Raw genomic sequence first — 20908 nt, forward strand, 5'->3', positions numbered from 1 at the left:
ACTACCGAATACGGGGTAGAAAACCAAATCCTCTACGTGGGGAGCGAAAGGATCATAACTCCGCACAGGGAAAACAAGATAGGGTTTATAACTACCAGCTACTGGGTAGAAAACCACAAACTCTGCTGGAGAGCAAGAAAATAGGATTTACGACTACCGAATACTGGGTAGAAAACCACCGACTCTTGCCGAGGAACCAAAAAGTTCACAAATACCAATCTCTGGGTAAACAACCACAGATTCCGCAAAGAGGGAAAAAGGGTATATAGGATTTACAACTACCGGTTACTGGGTAGAGGCCAAAAAGGATAGGACTTACAACTACCAGTTACTGGGTAAAGGCCAAAAAGGATAGGACTTACAACTACCGGTTACTGGGTAGAGGCCAAAAAGGATAGGACTTACAACTACCGGTTACTGGGTAGAAGGCCAAAAAGGATAGGACTTACAACTACCGGTTACTGGGTAGAAGGCCCAAAAGGATAGGACTTACAACTACCGGTTACTGGGTAGAAGGCCCAAAAGGATAGGACTTACAACTACCGGTTACTGGTTAGAAGGCCCAAAAGGATAGGAATTACAACTACCGGTTACTGGGTAGAAGGCCCAAACTCCGCTGGGGATAGAATGAACTATTGCCGGTTACTGGGCAATTTATTCATTTATTCCACAGGGAAGCACAAGATACATTTGAAAAAAGGCCAATTCAGGATCAAACCAAAAAGGCAAACTGAATCAAGACTCGTCCTAATGAGGATATAACTCAATAGGGAAAACCCATCCCAATATATGTGTTGGGAGGAAACGGAAACAACCGTCATCCACGAGGATATATCTTAGTGGGGAACTGCAGAAGAAAAGACAAACACTTTCTGCTTATGGGGCTGACTCTATATTGAGAGATTAAGCACCCGACATCTGCTTGGGAAGATCTACTGGAGAGATCTATATCACCATTAGCAGGAGACAACAAATAAAGATATATGGCAAAAAATGCAACATGAACATCTGAATGTTGAAAGTATGCATGGATATGCATGATTTATGTTTGATGAATGCTGACAAAACAGACATTTCTAACACAAACAGGTCCAGGAATCAAACGCCCGGTACTACACTTCCAGAGGAAAAAACCAAGAAATCCAACTGGAAAGCCCATCTGCTGGAGATCTGAATGCTAAAAAGCAAAGATCTGCTGGGAAAAATCCAGAGATATCAAAGAAATCACAAAATCTCTGAGCGATGGATCATCAATCAACCCAACTGGGGAACAGAAGTTCACAACAGGCAGACACTGCCACGAAAGCAACTCTGTTGGGGAAGTGGAGAAATCACAAGATTTCTGCAGGGGAATCGTCAATCTTAATTGGGAAAAGGAGCTCACTGCACCGGCGAAAACTGCCACAAAAGCAACTCCAAACAACTCCACTGGGGGCAACCCACTGAGGGAGAAAAGATCACACACGTAGATTCTGCCACATACGCCACTCTACTGGGGATTACAAGCATCAGGAAATCACCAAATCTCTGCAGGGGAAGATCATCACAGATACAATCCACCATGCCACGAATCTACTGGGGATTTATCTGAGGCAGAGAAGGAGAACTGGGGATCAACCACCAAAACTAAACCTTCCAAAAGAAATCACAATTGCTGAGGAAGAAAGAATCATTGCTCTGCTGAAGGGAGGAGAGGTGAAAACCTCAACAAGCACTTTGATGGGAAGAGATAACATAGATGAAGTACATCATGCCAACAACTCCGCTGGCGACTTCACTGAGGAAACGACGTAGTACTGGGATGTCAACCCACCAATTACCGAATCTTCCAAAAGGAAAGCACCTATGCTGGGGAGAGAATATTGCTGGAGAGGAAAATTGAAGTCTTCAACAAGCACTCTGAGTGAGGAGGAGTCATAATAAAGGCTCTGCTCAACAAAATCCGTTCGGGAGAAAATCCCAACAAATACCCTGCTCGGGGGACAAAATCTCAACAGAAGCTCTGCTTGGGGAGAAACCCCAACAACAATCTGGAGAAAGAGGATACAGCCAAGCCAGGAATATGAACAAAAATCTTACCCTGTTGGAAATCATGCCACCCTTGGGAGAGCACTGGGAAATTCTTAAGTATCCTTTCATCATTATGAATGTTCACTTTGTTTTAAAACAATTTTGAAAAATATGTTTGTTTAAAACAATGACATTTTATCAATTAAAACATGCAAAACATTTGTTGAATTGAAACAAATAAGAGTGCAAATAATTGGATAAAAGCTCAAATTTATTTGATGGAATGGTAGCCTGCGAATGGCAAGTCTCCATAGATCTGTACAAAATTTGAAATCGGTGATATATATTGGAAGAGGGCTACATTGAACATAATGACCATTTCTCTACCAATTTGAATCCGATGTATTTGAGGCTTCAGTTGACGATGACTGAGCGAGAATCTCTGACGAAAAGACAGTTGTGAAACAGAAAGTCTTGTCAGGATGCAGTTACTTGCCAAATCCCTAATTTTTTTGCCTAGATTTCCCCAGGGTAGGTATTCAATCTAGCGGGATGCAAATATTCTTTTTTCAATGTCTCTAACTTTTGCCTGGATCGCCCTTTCGGGTTTACCACCGAGACGCTCATTTTTGCCTAAGCCGCCCTTTCGGGTTTTCAACTTAGCGAGTTATTCTGTTTCTCTTTTTAGGCGAAGTATTTCTTGACTGCATCTGAATTCACAGGACGAGTGAAATCCTCCCCATCCATAGTTGTAAGTATCAATGCACCGCCTGAAGAGGCTCTCTTGACAACATATGGACCTTCATAGTTTGGAGTCCACTTGCCCCTGGAATCGGGCGCGAAAGACAAAACTTTCTTGAGCACAAGGTCACCTTCTCGGAACACACGAGGCTTGACCTTCTTATCGAATGCTTTCTTCATTCTTTGCTGATATAACTGACCATGACACATGGCAGTCAATCGCTTCTCTTCGATCAAATTCAGTTGGTCGTAACGACTCTGAATCCATTCAGCACCAGTCAACTTGGGATTTGAGGGTATAGTTTTCTTTTATTTTTCTTTCTTTTTTGATTTTGATTTTGATTTTTTTATTTTTCACCCCCTCTTTTTTTTTGATTACATTTGTAATGCCCCAGTTTGACTGTTCTGCTGATTCTTGAGATGCAGCTGAATGATCTTCTTTTCGTGCTCAAGAAGACAAGTGATCTCATCAGGAATCTCTTCAACACCATCTTCCTCTGCCTCAAATACAGGGAATTCAAAATTGGGAGATGACGTTGGATCATTATGTTCAATGGGTTTAAGAATCAACCTGCATAATGATTTTGGTTAATAAAAACTTTTGAATTTAAACAAACAAGTCATTATGCAGATGAAAAGATTGTTTTTATTCTTGTTTTTTTTAGGGTTTTTTGTGATCACCAATTTCATGCAAAAGCAAAAAGTGAAAACAAAATGGAAAAATAAATGTTTAACATGCGTTAATTGAATGAAAATATCATTGTATATATGATGCCGACAATGTCATCACTTCTCCTTTTGGCATGGGAGAAGGGTTTTCAAACAAAGTGAACATATTACGCTGACTTATGAATGACCGTAGGAACATCTACAGCGACCCAATTGTGGCAGATCCCGCCAGGGATGACAAAATTGTCAATATCCTCTGCATCCTCTTCCAGAATAGCAGCAGCTTCCTCAGCTTGGTCGACGTGGATGAAACCTCCACTCTTGAACAGCCCTTTGTCGTTAAAGACCCCAGAAGAATAGCCAATGCCAGCCTTGGTCGGCGTGGATGAAACCTCCACTCTTGAACAACCCTTTGTCGTTAAAGACCCCAAAAGAATAGCCAATGCCAGCCTTGGTCGGCGTGGATGAAACCTCCACTCTTGAACAACCCTTTGTCGTTAAAGACCCCAGAAGAATAGCCAATGCCAGCCCGTGATTTATTATCTTCAAGCTCAATCATTTTTCCTAAACCAGCAACTGCACCATATTCAATGGCCAGTTTCGCATCTTGATAGGAAGCAAATGAAGGAGTTTTCTTCTCAATTGGCTCAGCAATAGACAAAGCTTGGAAAGGAGTTCCAACTTCATCCTTAGCATCAATGTATGAGAAAGAAGACAAGTGGCTAACCAGGAATGAATCCATCAAAAACACTTAGTCTGGCAAATTTCTCTTTGAGCTCACGGTTCTCTTGCTCTAGATGATCCATCAATATGGAAGAGTTGGCTCTGATGTAGTACCGGCGAGTCAGCTTGTCTTCAAAATAAATGAAGAGCAGCGATCAGATCACAGGACCAGAGACTGAGAACAACACCTGCTTATGCAAATGATGCATGCAATGCTCGTGCATATGATTTGTTTTTATTTCAAAGGAATTCTAGGGTTTTATTTGCAAACTTTGAAATATTAATCATTTTATTGCATATGGAAATATCTCATTGAATAATTCTTTGTCTTTCCATGTCTGAAATTTTTTGCAAAGAAACCTCTTAAGTTCCTTGAAAAAAAAATCTCATTTTTTGATGATATGGATGCAGATGAATGCATGAATGCATGAATGCAACAATCACACTCAAGGATCAAGCAAAGCACACCAGACAAAGGTCATGGGAAAGCTCATAGTATCCTTAATATCAATCATCCATTTTGGTGGATTATGGTTTTCACCTTATCGACACCCAAGTTCCATTGATATTAACGATATATGAACCGGCTCAATCATCCTTAATATCAATCATCCATTTTGGTGGATTATGGCTTACACCTTATCGACATCCAAGCTCTATTGATATTAAGGATGTCTGAACGACTCAACCATGAATCACGGGTTTGTTGCGAGTCACGAGCATGGAGTCTCGGTTAAGAACCACCCAAAGGGAGTGCACTAGGGTTTAAACCTGCCGAACATGTTCTACCAGAGGTTCCCATAGTCATCGTCCCATCTTTCGAATATTATCGGAGGAACGAATACTCGTAGTCCAAAAATATTCTCAAGAGAGACTCTTATGAGCGTAGTATCGCGTAACAATCGCATCAAATCTTACATTTGAACGACTTCCGCACTACGTCCTAAAAATAGGCCAAGATGGGCTTGGTAACCTAAGGTCCTTGGCTTCTAAGGCACATGTTGAAAGAATAATGCCTAACTTCAAATAACTTGTGTGACATTATTAATCCAACATGACCTCCACCAAGTGAATGGACTCGCAAGTCAACTTGCTAAGGAATAACTCCACACAAGTCGACGAGACTATGCCATTCTCCTATCATAAGGTGCACTCGAGTTCGGGTATAGAACTCATCTCACAAAGATCACCAAACAAACAAGCAATGTATATCAAGCAAATCAATCATTACAAACAATACAGTAATCCCAAATTGTACAAAAATATGTCATAAACAATAGACAAATATAATACAACAAAGTGTGAAAAGTAGGCAAACCCACTAGGAAATTGCTCCCCAGTGGAGTCGCCACTTTTCTGTAGCGGTGTATTCGTCACTTTATGATTTATTGACTAAATCAAAAGCAAAGCATACAAAGATAGAGTCGCCACCGCACTTCTATTTATCCAAAGGAATGGCTAGAAAGCGAACAAAAGCCTAAGAAGTTTTACACATAGAAAACTAATGAAAGGTCAGAGATCTGGGTAAGGGGGTAATTATGCAAAGGGAAGGTGTTAGGCACCCAATGCATCCTAGGTACTCCTAGGGAACCTCTTTTCACAAATTGTTGTATCATTATTTGTTTATGAAATATTTTTGTGCAAACATTGATTGTAGAGATGAGAGAAGAATATACAATTTTTATTATTTTTGTGTTTGGATGGATAACCATTGCCTACGTACCTTTACAGGATCAAAACCTCGTAGTTCGGCTAAAAGATTTCCAAAAAGTAAGTGGATTGATTTTAAACAAAAGCCCTAAGGTCTTTCATTATCCACGGGAGAAAACTCAACCTATACAACCACAAGTCCACCATGTGAGAACAACTTCAACTTGCTAGTGAGGGACCATGCCCTATAATAAGCAAGGAAGTCTTACAATTCAATCACTAAGGACAAAAGGTGAGATTCACATCAACCACTAAGATAATTGAGATCTATGGCTAATGTATGAAAACTTATCAAGAATGGACAAAGCCACCAAACAATTAAATGAGTGAAATTAATCAATTAGAATTATTCACAAAAAGATGATCAAAGTATGATTAGAATTCAATTCAGAAGAAGTATTATGAAAATGAAGTTTGAAAATCAAAGGCTTAAGGCCTAGGTTTCTAGTTTTGAAAACAAGTGAAAATGTTTGCACAAAGTTTTCTGGTTTGAGTTAACATGCAAGTGGAGGTTTAAAGAAAACAAAATGTGGGGAGGTTAAGGGATGCAAAACTTCTTAGGTGTTCACCTCTTGAAATCATATGTAGATGATCCGAGTGGTTCCTTTGGAATAAGGCAACAAGCAAGTAACATATAATTAATGTATCAGAAAAAGCCAACATAAATGGAAACCAGATGCCAATCAATGGACTTACACTAGACTCACAAAACAAAGATGGATATCGGATGCCAATCAATGGACTTATACCAATCTCACAAAGCAAATATGGATACCAGATGCCAATCAATGGACTTATACTAGTCTCACAAAACAAAGAAAACAAAGAAAACAAATGCAATAAGCAAGAGGAAACAAGTTGCCAATAAATGGTCTTACACTCGACTCCAAGGAAATGGGATGCCAATCAATGGTCTTAGTCCCACCTCCTACCAGATCACAGGAAACAACTGCCAATAAATGGACTTACAATTGACTCCTCAATGGACAAAGCAAAATGTCACAAAGAAATGAACAATGATCATGAAATGATATACAATTAATGTTCAAAGATGAAAACAATGCACAAAGGCACAAACAATTAATTATGCACATATGGGCAAACAAGCAAACAATCGACCAATTAGCACACACTATACACAATCAATAGGCTCAAGCAAGGTTAGGCTTTAGAAACAAGCCAACTGGAATGGGGTGTTTTGAGCTCTTAACCCTAACATTGAGAGTTAGGGTGAAGCAGATGAAATGGAGATGAGGGTTATGCCTCATAGCTCTTATCCCTGGCCCGGGAGAGCTTTAAACAATAGAAAGTGTGGGAGTTCAGAATGTAGGAACTCTTCTCCACATATGATTGACTCTATAAGATTTTGGGTTTTTTATTCAAAATGCATCAACACATGGCGTGAGCAAAGTGAATGACACAACTGAATAGCAGGGGATGGATTACACATCCCTTTTATCTGCCAATTACCTCTTAAGAGGACTTTACCTGCTTGGCACAAAATTAAACAAACAAAAACATGGCCTCTTAAGGAGGGCTTCAGACAGGTGCCTGCCAATAACAGCAGGTCTTCCAGACTACATGAAGATTAGGGATTATACCTAAGTGGTATGCCAACCACAAGCAAAAGCAAAGCAAAGTTCAAATGAACTTAAAGCAACTTAAGCACCTCTTGAAGAGCAGATCCTTGAAGATGCACGATCCAAAGCCTTGAATGATCCAAATCCACTCTATAACACTTGTAATGATGTTTGATGAAGAAATTGAAGCTTGGCAGGTGCTGGATCTAGCTCAAAACAGAATTTCCATCTTCACCTTCATGAGCTTGCTACACTTGATTCTTGCACGAAATTCATAATCCAAAGCTTGATATGCATTCAACCAAAGCCAGAGAACAAGAATATGGAAAGAAATTGCAATGTTATGAAGAGAAAATTTGAATTATGCTTGAGAGAAAATTTTGGAGGGAGAGAGAATTTGGATCTTAAAATGGTGAAAAATGATTAACCTCTGAAATTCTGTTAGGTTTTAGTATTTAAATGCTGTACTAATCACACTGAAACTGTTAATTAGCAATGGTTAATGGTGATTAGGAAAAATAAGGTGTTTTGCAAAAATATGAAAATTGGTGGTGCATGGAGTAATCCCACGTGAACAGTGCCAATGCATGATCAAAACAGAATTATGTATTGATACAAAGGATTATGCATCGATACATACTGTAGCTTTGATTAATTTTAGAGAATTAATACAAGCATGTATCGATACAAAGCTCGTATGTATCAATACATAGAACATTTTGCCCTGCATGGATCGATACAAAACTCGTATGTATCAATACATAGAACATTTTGCCCTGCATGGATCGATACAAAACTCGTATGTATCAATATATAGGACATTTTGCCCTGCATGGATCGATACAAAACTCGTATGTATCAATACATAGAACATTTTGCCCTGCATGGATCGATACAAAACTCGTATGTATCAATACATAGAACATTTTGGCCATGCACACTTGATGATGATTTGATCATATCTCCTCAACCATTCATCAGATTCTCATGATCTTAGACTTTTTGGAAATGGGAGAGGAAGATCTTCAACTTTCATGTTGGAGAAAATTCCATTTGAAGCTTCTTTGATGTTGGAAAGTTGAGTTGAAGTTGAATCAAAACCCTTCCATTTTTGGAAACTTGAAATTATAGGTCACTTTCCTTTTTTAGAAACTTTTGACTTGACCTCAAATTCTTCAATGTGAGTGTTTGAAATGTCAAATGAGACTTGTTTGAACATGAATTAAGTATTTCTAATCACTTCCCACCTCCAAATCCACAATTGACTTTGCAGTTGACTTTCTGGGTCTTCAGATGACCTGAAAATGTTCTGATGAAATTTAAGCCTCTACCACTTGGGATTTTGCTTCAAAATGACATCATAATTCATATGAACTCTTGTAAATGATCATGGGGTCCAAATCTCAAGAATAACCACCATCTATTGCTCAATGAATGCCTTTGATGTGCTTGACCTGCAAGACAAAGGTTAGATGACATATTTTTGTACTTTTTTGATTAGTGATTAGAAGAAAAGCAATGATATACAAATGCAAACAATGCTTGGTGATCAAGAACCACTCTCAAAAGGACCCCACCCACAGAGAAGGAAGCAAGGTATCCAATGATCCTTGAGGCAATGCAATGTTATGATATTATGCCATGAGGGATCTTAGGGACAAAATTGGGGTCTTACAGAGGGTTTAAGTTCGAAATTATTAGCTGGGATGGTTGGGTTTACTATACTAGAACTAGGTTCTTCGTTGGATGGTTGGGCGAAGTCCTTAAGAGGTCTTTGGTTTTGATCTTCGGCCATAGCTCTCCTAATTCTATGAAAGAATAAACGTGCACGAGCGTAACTTTCAGGTTCCGCCAGAGGGTATACTAAGCTTCCGGTGCTGCGAGTTCTTCGCATTGACCGACGGGTAATAACCTAAGTCTAAACGATATAACAACAGGGTACGAAATTTGACGAAATTGGTCCCCGGCAACGGCGCCAAAAACTTGATGCGTGCTTTTCGCAAGTATACGAACGCGTCAGAGTAATATAAAAGATTGTCGAATCCACAAAGACCAAGTGTCAATCTATCGTTATCTATTGTTATGGTGTTTATCTAAGGTAATCGAAATAGGGGTTTTAAGAGTGTGCAATGAAGAGTAAAGTATTAAATAAAGTTCAATTAATAAAGACAGGCTTGAATGTAATTCACATAATCAATTAATAATCCAAGTACTTGCTAATAGAACTACTTATGGGCAGTGTTTCCTACTTTGAAAAGAACCAATTTAACAGGAACTATCGCTTTCGCGTATTCAGAACCGAGTTGTACTCCCTAATCAAACCCTCTTATTGTCACTTATAAAAAGGCGCGCATTGCGTTAGAGTAGTAAACCTATTTTTAAGAAATATAGTATCTTGACTAAGTTGAAAAGTATTTTAACCTGGATTTCTTAACCAAAAGAGGTTCTCACGAACTAGACTCTAAACTTATAAACGCGTCCGAAAATAGTTTTAAAATCACTTTTCTTCTTAAGTTAAAAACTCCTAATGAACTAAACAAAGCGCTTTCACTGTTTTTGAAATAGTTAAAAACAATTAAGTTTAAAAAGACGTTGGACGACTTTCGATCTTACCCAACGGAAATTAAGTGCGGGAAAACTTAAGTTGAAAGTTAAAATAGCCCTTAAGTGTTTCTACGAACAATTGTACGGATTATCGGTTTAATTACGATCCTTACATTCTAACCTTATAGATTTAGTTAGACATGGTAAAATAAAAGTGCATTTTAATTTAAATAAAAGTAGTGCGAGTGCGGAAAGTAAATAAAAGTAGTGCGAGTGCGGAAAGTAAATAAAAGTAGTGCGAGTGCGAGAAATAAATAAAGTAAAGCGAGTGCGAGAAATAAATAAAGTAAAGCGAGTGCGAGAAATAAATAAAGTAAAGCGAGTGCGAGAAATAAATAAAGTAAAGTGCGAGTGCGGGAAATAAAATAGATAAAGGCAAAGTAATAAAAACCTGCTCCAATCAGAGGGTTAAATAAAATGCGAAGCGGAAATGAAAATGGCGGCAGGATTAACTTCCTTCCAAAGTGCTCCAAACTCGATTACAGACTCGATCACAAACTCGATTACACAACTGTGGTAACACCCCAATGCGAAGCGATTACCACTTTAAAATACTGAATATATGCCTAAGTGAAATTAAGTTTGCTCAAAGTTTGCATCTGCTCTAAGTTTGGATGCCTAAACAAATGAATTCGAGTCTCTATTTATAGGCAAGTAAAATAATGGAAAAGACAAGGATGCCCTTCAGTTTGAATTTGGGAGGGAAAACTTTCCTTCTTGTGGCGCCCGCCACAAGAACAAAGTGTGGCGTCCAAGTGGAGGTAGTGGGAAACGTGGCAGTTGAGGGAAGTTGAGCTAGAACACGTCATGGCTGGACCCATGATGCCAGCTGTCGCACCTCAAAAAATGAGTGATAATGCGATCCCTCGCGATAGGACGCGGAAAAAATGTTGTTCGAAACAGAGTCGCCATCGAACTTTATTTATTCCTAATGAAGGAATAGGAAAATATCGAGAAAACCTTTAGGAAAATAGAATAATGGTCGTCGCAACCATATTCGGGTTCGGGAGTCGATTACGCAAGGGGAAGGTATTAGCACCCCTCACGTCCGTTGTACTCAACGGGAACCTCTTAGTCTGATTTTGCTATTTGACTGTTAATTGACTGTTTATCTGCTTGCTTCGAGTGATTAGAACTGATGGTAGATATGGATGAAGACCTCAGGAGGGAGAAATGGGAGGTTTTTTATTAGTGTGCTCGCGAAGATACAACAATCTCCTGCCTACGTATCCTTATGGTGCAATAAGGAAATCAGAGCATTCGTAGTTCGGGCAACTACGAATATTTAGGTGTGTTTTGTTTTGATGAACGACTGTGTAAGTCGGCGTTCTAACGGCTAAACGCTGGCGTTGTCTACTCTCGGGGGAGGCTCTAGCACTGGTTTGTTGTGCGCATTAGAAAGGATTGACAGTGTTCGTTTTGAAGGGGTTTTGGTCACGCGGGGGTGACAAGTTGATTTGATGTGTTTGGGTTTGATTGGTTTCGATCGCTCGGGGGCGAGAAATTAGGTTTGATTTGTTTTGAGATGTTTTTGAAGAACGACGAAAGATTGAGCAATGTGGTGTACACCAATCGTCCAATTCTTTCGAGGAATAATAAGGCGTACGCCTTCTATTCCCTTTTTCGTTCGAATTTTTATCGAAAGTTTGTTTGTGGATGTTGAATACGCACGGTAGTGAGGCGTACGCCTCCTACTTGCTTTATTCAAGGAATAACGAGGCGTACGCCACCTATTCCCTTATCCAAGTTTATTTAATGTGTTTTAGTCGGAAGTCGATAATTTGTGCAATATGGCGTACGCCAATTATCCAAATAATCGAGAGATGGTGAGGCGTACGCCTCCCATCTCTTATCATCCGAGGTTTAAATTGTAAAAGATATGTTTAGATGTTTGTATATGATTTGCGTAGATAGTTTTTATTTTGAATTGGTAGGTTTGGATTTGAAGATGATTTGAGCAATGTGGCGTACGCCAATTATTCAAATAATCAAGGAATGGTGAGGCGTACGCCTCCCATTCTCTATTGAAGTTGATTTGAAATTATTCGATTGTGGTTTCGAATTGATGACGAAGATTCGAGCAATGTGGCGTACGCCAATTATTCGAATAATCGAAAGATAGTGAGGCGTACGCCTCCTATCCTCTTTTCATCTGAAATATGGAATTACAAGGATTTGGAATTGTAGAAATGTTTTAAAATATTATTTGAATATGTACGATTAAGGTTTAATCGGGTGACAAGAACTTGCGCAATGTGGCGTACGCCAATTATTCAAGTACTTGAGAAATAGTGAAGCGTAGGCTTCCTATCTCCTTTTCATCCCAAGTTTATGTTTAAGAGAAAATTATTTTGAAATTGAGTTGGTTTGGAAAAATGGTTTGAGTTCATGTCTATGAAGGAAGTGAATTTTGTTTTGTGTATTATTTCATCTACTCGATTAATCAATAATCAAGTAGGTTTCATTGTAAGGAAGCCCAAGAGTAAGCTATGTGAGGTTGATGGCGATGCTAAGAGCAATCGACTTACAAGGGTGTTTTTAAAGAGGGCTCGATATTAAATCGAGAATTGCATGATTGTGCTTTTTGAAATTGGTTTGGATGGATAAATTGAAATGTCATTGAAAATGAAAATGATTTATGAAAAGATGGTGGATTAAAATTGAAATGAAATGGTTTATAAAATAACTTTGCTTGAAATGATGTGAAATTTGTGAGAGCGGGAGAATCGATCAAATTTTTTTAACAAAAGTAATTTATTAAAATTTGATTAAATCGATTAATTGAATTAATTAAAATTAATTATCAAAATTATTTAATTAAATCAAATAATTAAGATAATTAAAATTGATTAATTAAGCTAATTGAAATTTTAATCAAAATTTTAATTGAATCAAAAGAGAAAAGAGAAAGAAAGTTCAATTTATTTGTTTCAATTGAGCCGGTATGCTCCTACCGGTTTGTACATAGCCACCATGGAAAATATAATTGTAACAAGCAGCTCCGCAATGTACTAATTAATAGGAGGATTATTCATTATGACTAACACTTATCCCAAAATCTAAAGAATCAGTTAAACATATTCTATTCAATATTCTATTCAATTTGCCAAAGTTTTAAAGTACTCAAACGTTGATTTCAAAGTGTTAACACAACTAAGGTTTAGGACCATATGCAAGTGGTGAGAAATTTAAGCAGCAACAATACAACTGCACCAAACCAAAAATGAAAATTCAATTAAGACAATATCAGAATGGCAAAAAACCAGAAAAATCAATACTCGGTAACATGGGCATCAATTTACAATACTAAAGCTTGAATGTTTCAAGGGCAACTTCCAGATCACGATACTGAGAAAGAGAAAAAAAAAGAAATCAACACTCTGTATGGTAAAATGCACACCAAATAGCCATCCTAAAACTTTAAACCTTATAGTACCAATTTCAAGCCACAAACAGTATGACTAATGATGAAACTATATGAATTAATCAGTTAAAATCTACCACAGACTAAATAAATCAAGATTAATTACAAATCTAACATGGTAACTCACACAACACCAGAAGAACCTTAATCCAAAAGGGATAAAGACAGAACAATCAATAACAAAAACGTTACCAAACTGAAATCGTGAAAATGGTATGAAGCGATTTGCTCGGTGTTGTTGGGGCGATTCGGCTCCTCGACGGTTGAAGCGGCGGCGGAAGAAGTGAGTGGTTCGTAGCAGAATCACAGGGTAACAGCAGAAATCACTTGAAATCGATCATTCACCTAACATACCCACGGCTCTAAAGCTCTCAATGATGGACTTCAAACTTTCCCTGTAAACATCCAATAATTCCAGAAGCAACACATTTTCAGCAAATCAATTTAAACAAAAATTAAAAAAAGCTACAGGAATAGTTGAGAGGTGGGTCACGGGGTCTTCGCCGTAGTGGTGAGGTTGTGGGTTAACGGCGTGGGTTACTGAAGAGGTGGAGGTTTGACAGTGGTGATGAGGTTGAAGACGGATGGAAGAAGGGGTTTCAGTTGGTGGCGGCGGCGAGCTTGAGCTCGTGGCGGTGGAGCTCGCGATTGGGTTTCAGCTGGTGGGTTGAATGAAGGTAGCGTTCGAGGGTTTGAGGGACGCGATTTGAAGGTGGTCGAAGACGGATTTGGGGGGTTTGGTTGATGAAGGGTTAATGGCGTGCGAGCTCGCGGATTTGAGGTGACGATGAGGAAGCGGCTTGGGTTTTGTGGATTTGAGAGTGAGACCGAAGAGGAGAGGATTTGAGTGTGTTGGTGGCGATTTTGAGAGACGATTTTGATGGAAGAGAAAGGGTTTTTGGGATCGAGAGAGTGAAAAGGATTTCAGTTTTTCTTTTCTTTTTCATTTTTAGGAAGGGTTTTTGTGTGAGAGGGAGAGTAGCGGTGAGTGTGGATTTTGTAGGTGAGAGCAGAGAGAGAATCTGAGAGTGGGTTTTGTGAGAGAGTGGAATGAGAGTGGAGAGGTTGTTAGTAGTGGAGCAGGGACAATGGAGAGAGGTGTTAGAATTTTGTTTTTTTCCTTACTGAGTGTGAGAGTATGATAGTGGAGTGGAGAAATCCGTTAGAGCTACCTGACAAAATGGAGAGAATCCAATGCCTTTTTCTTTTTTTTTTTAAATTTAATATTTATTATTTATTTGAAAATAAAATCAACAAAGAAAAACCTAATTAATGTTAAAAAAATCTAACTAATGTTTAAAAAGAAAAATCTAACTAATATTTTAAAACAACTAACTAATGTTTATAAAAACTAATACTAATTGATATTTTAGAGAAAATCTAATTAATATTTTAAAAATTAACTAATAATAATAAAAAAAACTAATTAATATTTTTTTAAAAAAACTAATTAATATTAAATTAAATACACTCTAATCATTTTAATTAAATATCTAAACAAAAGAAAATGATCAATTAAAAATAGAAATCAAGTACCAATTTTATTCGGAAAATTAAGCCAGTCGCCCAAAAATTGTTAAGACAAAACACATTGTTTGAAAAAATAAACTGTTTTCCTCAAATTTCGACAATTCAACCGATTTTGTCTGTATTCTCAACTGAGTCCAATTTGACTGACATTTAGAGTATTTATTCATGATGCAATGTATGTAATGGTATGCGTATGATGCAAAAATCGAAATGAAATTAATTCTACTAGAAATTAAAAATGCCCGGACAAAATTGGGGTACAACAGTTGCCCCTATTTAATTATCTTGAATTAGAAGGTAAGAATGACAATGTCATCATACATTCGTGGTGGAAGGTAATTAAATACGAAAGGATCCGAATTTTGTCTTTTGGAATGCAATGGAGAGATGCAAATGAAAATGCAATGGATTCTAACAGCACCGAGGTAATAGGGGTAGAATGCCAAATCAATGCCAACCCTCGAGTCAACACTCAAATCTTGCCCAGGTCGTTTCTGATGTAAAGACAAAGGTGGACGTGTTTTTCTGACACCAAAAGGATGACAGTAGATTCACCATGATTTTCAGGATCGTCATCACCAAAAGGATGATGGATAAACCGAGCTTCAAAAAGTGGTCATCGTCAAAAGGATGATGGTTATTCTGGTAAAGTTTCCCATTACTGAGAGTATAGTATCAAGGTTATCACCAGAAGGATGATAGTTGACTCATCAACTTCAGAGATCACCGTCACTAAAAGGATGAAGGTAAGATCCAACAACAAAGCTTGTTATCACCAAAAGGATGATAATAAGTCGAAAACCCAATGATCACCATCACCAAAAGGATGAAAGCATAGTCACAGAACAAACTTGTTATCACCAAAAGGATGATAATAAATCAACACACAATCGATCACCGTCACCAAAAGGATGAAGGTAAGATCAAGACAAACTTGTTATCACCAAAAGGATGATAATCACCATCACCAAAAGGATGAAGGTATAATTAAAAGATAAAACTTGTTACCACCAAAAGGATGATAATAAGCACACAACGCAATTGATCACCGTCACCAAAAGGATGAAGGTAAGATCAAGACAAATTTGTTATCACCAAAAGGATGATAATCACCATCACCAAAAGGATGAAGGTACTGTCAAACGACAAAACTTAGTTACCACCAAAAGGATGATAATAAGCACACACGCCATTGATCACCATCACCAAAAGGATGAAGGTAGGATCAAGACACAAACTTGTTATCACCAAAAGGATGACAATAAGTCAACAATCACCATCACCAAAAGGATGAAGGTATTGTTAAAAGACACAACTCGTTACCACCAAAAGGATGATAATAAGTCACACAACTCAAAGGATCCCCATCACCAAAAGGATGATAGTAAGATCAAACAAAACCTTGTTATCACCAAAAGGATGATAATAAGTCAACAATCACCATCACCAAAAGGATGAAGGTATTGTCAAACGACAAAACTCGTTATCACCAAAAGGATGATAATGAGTACACAACGCAATTGATCACCATCACCAAAAGGATGAAGGTAGGATCAAGACACCAACTTGTTATCACTGACACCAAAAGGATGACAGTAAGATCACACAAACCGAACTTGTTATCACCAAAAGGATGATAATAAGGACAGAACTTCAAAACTTGTTGTCACCAAAAGGATGATAATAAGCTGAAACAGACTCAATGATCGCCATCACCAAAAGGATGAGGGTAAGATCAAAACAAAACTCGTTATCACCAAAAGGATGATAATGAGCCCATAACTCAAATGGTCACCGTCACCAAAAGGATGAAGGTAAAACCAATCAACAAAACTTGTTATCACCAAAAGGATGATAATAAGTCAATAGTCACCATCACCAAAAGGATGAAGGTACTACAAACAACAGAACTCGTTATCACCAAAAGGATGATAATGAATCCACAATCATCATCACCAAAAGGATGAAGGTGAGATCATAACTTCGAAACTTGTTACCACCAAAAGGATGATAATAAGTTATAATGACTTCAAATACTGCTGACACCAAAAGGATGACAGTGGGGGTTGGATTTTCCAAGTGTCACCATCACCAAAAGGATGATAGCTTAAACTGAACTCTATAGTCTCTATCACCAAAAGGATGATTTTAGATTGAACTGGACGTCATCACCAAAAGGATGATGATTGAACCAACATGACAAGGATCCTTATCACCACAAGGATCGCCGACACCAAAAGGATGACGGTAGGCTGTAATAATTGTAGAGGTCACCATTCACCAAAAGGATGAAGGTTAGACCAAAACTTCACGGATCTTCGACACCAAAAGGATGACAGTAAGATCACAAATGTCAGGGATTTACCATTACCAAAAGGATAGCAGTGATCGTAAACAGGGTGATGATTAATATTATTCCTCAATGGACTTTCACCAAAAGGATGATAGCGAGAAAAATATTGGAAAAATAAGGCTGCTGTCAATGTTCAGTAAACTTGACTTGCTGGGTAGTGTTGGAACATTGATGAGTAAGATTTGCTCGGGGTATCAACAACAAAAGGTTGCAGAACCGATATTCTCTGGAGAGATGTAGTTTCTGTCAACAAAAGGTTACAAGAAACGACTTGTTGAGGGATGCTCAACGTGAAGCAAAGTAGGTGTTTGGAGAAATAATGCTGACTTAGCTGAGGATAACATCTTATCAATAAAAGGTTGAAGGATGTAGCTCGATGGGGAATGCCCAATAGTGGGTAGGAAGTCACTCAGAGAAAAACAATGACTCAACTGAGGGTTGGCCTGGATGCCTACGACTAAACCTTGGATTTTGATTTGTGTTATATACATGAATGATATGTATGTATTATGTATGAGGTGATGTATGTGATGCATGTGATGCATGTTTGAATGCAAAGGATGATTGGTTTGTTTGGGATTGGCCCCCCTTTTCAAAGGCAATGTATTTTTGGAAACCAGTGTTGGTTGTATTTGTTTTTGTGTGGGTGCCAGCGAGGTGGACTTTGGCTTTTCTGGTAATTGTCAATGTGGATTGAGCTGTTGATTGGTGGGGGGGATCTGACTTCCCGACACTCGGTAGTTGATAATGTGATGAACACGCAATAAACGCGGATACTCATGGTGCCCCAAGTCTGATCTCTTGCTGATATGTTGTGTATTTGTCTTTGAGAAGATCTCAGTTCTTCTTCTGAAGTGTTTGGCCAGCCTATAACTGAGCATAGCGACGTGATCAACGCATGTTGATTGTGCTTTTGATGTGCCCTAAGGATTCTTGTCAACATATGATGTTGTACTGGTATGAACTTTTGACGTTTTTGTCGTGAATTCAAGCAGTCACTAATGTTTGACGCAATCTGCTTGACTGACTTGAAGATATGAAGGGAATTTGCCCCTTGCAACTCGTCTTGCCCCAGATTAGCCTTTGAGGGATCTGCCCCAGATGGACTGAGTATTGAAGTGTTTTTCCTCCCTGATCAACTGATGCTTGGAGATTTGTCTTATGCTGACTACTTCTTATGTCAATATGATCAGAAGATGCCATGCCCCTGATTTACAGGGTGGTCTTGATTTGTGTTAGCACCAAAGATCAAGTGCCCCTTGAATTGCACCTTGTTGGAATTTTCTCGATGTCAAGTACTGACTAACAATTAAGAATTGTTATCCAAGAAATGGTGATGTTAATGCAACAGTTATGCAAGTTTTGAAAAACAATCATTCATTTGGAGTGTTGTGGTAGTGTGTGACGAGTGGATCATGTGTCCAAACGCGGTGCTTGATTTAGCTGGTGTGTGAATGAGAAGAGAACATTAGCTAATGTCTAGGAGTCAGTTTACTCAATCTTGCTATAGTATGCTTTTAGAACAAACCTTACTTCAATTAGGTCTTTTGAAGGTTGTAACGTGGCTTGGTTCATGGTTATTTGAAACAAAAGGATATAAGGCTCAAAGTTTATTTTAACCCACCCCTTCTTCATGATGATCTCCAATCCTACGTTCAGTTATCTCACACACATTCGTCTTTTGCAGGTGTAAGGATAAAGATGGTGATTCAAGGTCTCTTGGAATGGCAGCCACCTTATTTCGTTTTTTGGATGTCGGTGACCCTTTGATTTTGGTATGGTGGTCACTGAATCTTGTTTTGGTTGGTTGGAGACTTTCATTGTCTCTCTTGATTCTTGTTTTGATCCCTAACTTTTGCATGGACCGCTTTGTTTGAAGCTCTGATCCATCGGGATTGCCCCTGTTTTTGCCTAAGTCCCCTTTCAAGGTGTTGGACTTAGCGAGCTTTTTCTTTGATTGATTTTTTTGGAAAATTGTGACTGCCAAGTCATTGGTCATTGAAGAACAACCGACATAGATTTGGATTTGTGTGGTTCTTTCGACATTTCAGGATGCGTGTTGAGAATGTCATATGGTTGATCCTTGTATGGGATATCTCATCTTGTAATTATGTAGTCAGATTAACTGAACACTACCCTGCCCCAGGTTAAGCGTAAGGGTTTGTAGATCCGAAAGAAACTCCTACTTCTAGGCTCGAAGTGGTTGACTAGGGATTAACTCCTTATCTCTCCAGTGTTTGGGGATTTGAAACAATGCCTATACATCATTAGCAAGGATTTTATCCGAAAGCATTCAATCAGCAATTATGAGTATTTTGTTTTCGTCATCCTCCTTCCAACATTTACTAACAATAGTGTGATGAAGAAAGTGAGGTGGAAAAGTATGTGTTTGTGATTTGCAAATGTGATAGATGAGTGAATATGAAAGATTGATTCAAAGCATGCATAATCATCCCATTAATAAGACCAAATACAAATAACAATGTTTAAAGCATACAGTACTTAAACATACAAGAACAAATTGCAAAAGTGCGAAATGGTAAGAATGGCATAATGATCGCCTTCATTCAAAGAAATCAGGTTTGACAGGTTGTGGCATGAAGAAAGCGTCATACGGATCTTCATCACCCATCATGGATCCATGGCGAGCAGATGTAGCAGAGTGCTCATGAGGGTTTATGTTGACCATGGGGATCGGAATAGGGATCGGTTCTCCTCCAGGCTGGGCAGGGTTACCATCAAGGTCAATCACTCCAGGGATGCTAAGTGATGGGGATCCAAATTGAGCAGCAACTTTCCTGGCTTCGGCGTTAGTCTCAGCATCTTTTTCCTTCTGGGCCAAGAGTAACATGGCCTCAAGCAGACGATCCATCTTTGTCTGCCTGGAGTCAACGTCTGTTCTCATCGAAACTTGGTTGGCTTCAAGTTGTTCAAGTGTCATCTTGTAGTTGCGGCGTGTCTCATACCGGTGTCGAGTAGTCAACGTTACTGGACAAAGGGAGAATATGGTGTAAGCTTTTGTTTTTGGAAGATGAAATGCAATGCATGTTTATGATATGCAAATGCATGAAATTTTGCCAGGTTTTTTGCAAAGGAATACAGACTCAAGATTATTCACACGTCAGGTACGTCAGGATAAAAGGAAGAAATACAAGTTTTTCTGATCACAAGAAATTCCCAAAGGTAGGTTCTAAAGTTTGTGTTTTCAAGGAAGGAACTTAGACTCACGGATCAAGTTCAAAACTTCCTCGCAATGGTGGGCTAGCCACATCGTGATGGGAGTTCTGAAATGATCTAATCTAAGTGGGATTCTCGTATTGTACGAACAGGGTGTACACCCTTCGGCTCAACACTACATAATCACCGATTATGAAAACAAAACTTGGTTTTAAGGCGAGGTCCCTAGAGTCACGGATCGTGTTTAGAACCTCCACCGCAATGATGGGCTAGCCATATTGTGATAGGAACTCCAAACAGATCTACTCCAGGTGGAGTCTTCGTATTGTCCCAATAGGCGTACGCCCCTCGGTTCAATACTACACAACTCCGGGTTCTAAGTTCTTC

General features: G+C 38.6%; 1 long non-coding RNA gene across 1 annotated transcript; it reads right to left on the reverse strand.

Annotated features, from left to right (window-relative positions):
* Nucleotides 1–13104: 13104 nt before the first annotated feature.
* LOC127132276 (uncharacterized) lies at nt 13105–14592 on the reverse strand. The gene is made up of 2 exons (XR_007806655.1): nt 13654–14592; nt 13105–13244 (listed from the first exon to the last, which is right to left on the reverse strand). It is a non-coding gene; the product is annotated as an uncharacterized LOC127132276 (long non-coding RNA).
* Between the last annotated feature and the right edge of the window lie 6316 nt (nt 14593–20908).

Source organism: Lathyrus oleraceus, chromosome 3 (assembly GCF_024323335.1).
Source record: "Lathyrus oleraceus cultivar Zhongwan6 chromosome 3, CAAS_Psat_ZW6_1.0, whole genome shotgun sequence".
Taxonomy (NCBI): domain Eukaryota; kingdom Viridiplantae; phylum Streptophyta; class Magnoliopsida; order Fabales; family Fabaceae; genus Lathyrus; species Lathyrus oleraceus.